The following is a 3322-nucleotide window of genomic DNA, read 5'->3' on the forward strand; positions in this document are numbered from 1 at the left end:
ATTTACTTTTTGAACCAGTTGAAGACACACGAGATGTCGAAATATCGTTCACTAGATAACAAATGGCACTCTTCTTTTAATTTTGACTCTATATCTTCAGGAGGAGTTACCTCAATCCTTTCTATATTAACCAAAATGAAGTAGATTGACAAATTTATTTTTTGAACCAGTTGAAGACACACGAGATGTCGAAATATCGTTCACTAGATAACAAATGGCACTCTTCTTTTAATTTTGACTCTATTATTATTATTATTATTATTATTATTATATTGGTTTGGCTCATGTTTGGTCTTATTCCTGGTAGGATTTATGTGGGTAGAAATTTGCTACTTGTAACCTTAGGTATCCACAAGTTTACAGCAGTCTTTCAAGTACTTAGAACCCTCCTGGTAATCCTTACTGTCCTTAAGAGACAAACTTTCTGTAAGAAATCTACTGAGCATTCTATTTCAATCTCCTTCAGTTATTTGTCTATGTCTTTGCTTACTATTCCCAACGCACCAATTATTAGAGGCACGACCTTTATTGCACGCATGCTCCGAATTCTCCCTATTTCAAATTTGAAAGGATTGTATAATTATTATCATTATTATTATTATTATTATTAGTAGTAGTAGTAGTAGTAGTAGTAGTATCCTTATATGTTTGGATTTTGCTTTGTATTCGTACAAGTTGACTCCATGTCTCATCCAGGGACCTCAAGTGACAACAAATTAGAAGTTCAAGTTGGTGTTCTAGCCAGAGTGCCATATATTTGATTTTACACAGAGTATTGTTCTAGAGAATGCCTATCAAAACATAAATAAATAAGAAATTTGTTTTAAAAGTAATTTGATTGTAAGATGTGTCAGTCTGATGTTAAGATAACTGTAAAAGGTGTTTGCTGTTATGTACATTTGAAACTATTTTGACACTGTTTACGGATAAAAATATTTGGGGGATTACATAGACAATATTTTACGTAGGATATGGGCAGTTCCAATGAGCACTATGTTTTGAATTTCTACCATTTTTTGGATTTCATGGCATCTGAGCTAGGTAGTAATCAGTCCCTTTTGCTATCATTCCGAAGACACCTATGACAACAGGTATTGTTTTAGTCTTGAAGTTCCAAATTTTACCAATTTTTATTTCAAGATCTTTATACTTGCTCAGTTTTTGGTAGGTCTTGACAGATACATTTATGTCTTTTGGGACAGTTGTATCGATGAGGAGGCATGATTTTTGTCTGAAATCCGTCAATATATTGTCTGGTCTATTCGTATCTATCTTTCTCTCTGTTTGAACGGGGAAGTTCCAAAGGAGTGAGATGTAGTCATTTTCAAGCACTGGAGGTGATTTGTGTTCCCACCAGTTTTTATCATGGGACAAGTCCAAGTCTTTGCAAATTACCCAGTAAATATACTGTGCTGCTCTATCATGCCTGTTGAGATACTCTGTAGGCGCAAGAAGACTGTACATGGAGACAACATGATCGATGGTTTCATTTTGTTATTTACATACACATGTTGGGCTACTGTCGTTCTTTAAGATGCTGGCCTGGTATCTTCTTGTAGGTAGGTATTGATCTTGGGCTGCCATCTTCTTTCAGTTCTGTTTCCATTTCTTACCGAATGTCTTCCTGACACCTAGGGCAGAGAAACGTACTGTATACATTGGTAGGCCATTAAAACAAGCACACTAAATTGTTCATTTACAGTCATGTGATAGAGAAAAGGGAGAAGGACAGAGAAAAGGGAAAAAAATAAAAAATAGAAAAGTAAACAAATAACATAAAGGGGGACTATTATTATTATTATTATTATTATCATTATTATTATTATTATTATTGAGTAAGAAAGCAGCGCATGCATTCAAATTGACACTGGGGTACAAATATACGAAGCCCAGTATACTCATCATGACTACCCGTCTGATAAGGGTACACCAGGCACATGCATCACAACAATATGTGCGTGATATGGTAATTTCACATCAAGATAAAGAGCACATGACCTTGCAAGTAGGGCTCAGTTAGAATTTTCTTCATGTTGAGGTCCCTGATTAAGGTTTGTTTAAGGATGTTGAATGAAACATCCATGTTTCCAGAGGGGAATTACTGAAACTCCAAAGAATTCCTCTCAACACATGGCTATTATGCTCTCCCACTACTTCTGCTCGTTATCAAAGATGTACTTATCGTCAGCCACTAAGGGACATGCTCAAATTGCTAAGGTCAAGCAACTGACAAGCAACTCTGTGGTAATGGGCAGAATACTTGCAGTGGCCCATCTTTTATTCCAAGACAACACACGTAGATGATAGCACTTCCAGCCAGTTAAGATCAAAGGCCACGAGAGTCACTGCTTGGTAGTGCATAAGGGCATTTATTATTATTATTATTATTATTACTTTTATCATTATCATTATAGACGTCGCACAATATACAGTACTGTGAGGGTGTTGATTGAAGATATTGTGTATACCGGGGGTTTGTACTGTTAGTCAAATCACAAGGACCTCAGACAGACAGTACTTCATGCAATATGCGTGCAGTTCCAAGTAAAGCCAACTTTTGTAATACATCTAGATTGTAAGGTATCTCTGGGGTTTTCAGATGTTTTTTTTTTTCAGATTAGGTGGTATTGAACCCAATGCTCCGATGACAATAGGGATAACATTTATGTTCGACTCCCGGAGCTGTCACATCTTAGCGATCTCAATTCTCAGGTCTCCATATTTTTCTCTTTCTTTCATGATATGTTGATCTCCTGGCACTGTTACGTAGATTATTAGGCACTCTTGTTTGTTCCTCCTAAAGGTTACTATATCCGCATTTGGAGCTCTAACACTTTGTCTGTCTGGAAATCAAAGTCTCAGAGGATTTTTACCTTCTCCCTTTTCGTCCATTACCTCTTCCGGTGTATGTTGGTACCAAGCACCCGTAACCTCGTATCCATACTAACGGCATAGTAGCCAGCGGAGGTTTTGGGCTACTTTGTCGTGTCTACGCTTGTATTATTATTATTATTATTATTGTTCAGTAGTTTTATTTTTATAACGTGCTTTCACTTCACTACCAAGCGCAGCTCTGTGCGCCTTGGGTGTGTGCTGTTTGCTGTGGTGCTCTTATGTTTACTGTATTGAAAGTGTTTTGCGAAGAATGTGTGCAGTACCCAGTAGTGCAATTTTCTGTATGTTATATATATTTGTAAGTCCTGGTGTTTTTGTTATGTATTTGTCTGAATATTTTTTTTATTATACCTAAGGCACCTACTATGATAGGAATTGTTTCTGTTTTTAGATTCCACATTCGAGTTATCTCTATTTCCAGGTCTTT

Source organism: Octopus bimaculoides, chromosome 3 (assembly GCF_001194135.2).
Source record: "Octopus bimaculoides isolate UCB-OBI-ISO-001 chromosome 3, ASM119413v2, whole genome shotgun sequence".
In the NCBI taxonomy this organism is placed as follows: Eukaryota; Metazoa; Mollusca; class Cephalopoda; order Octopoda; family Octopodidae; genus Octopus; species Octopus bimaculoides.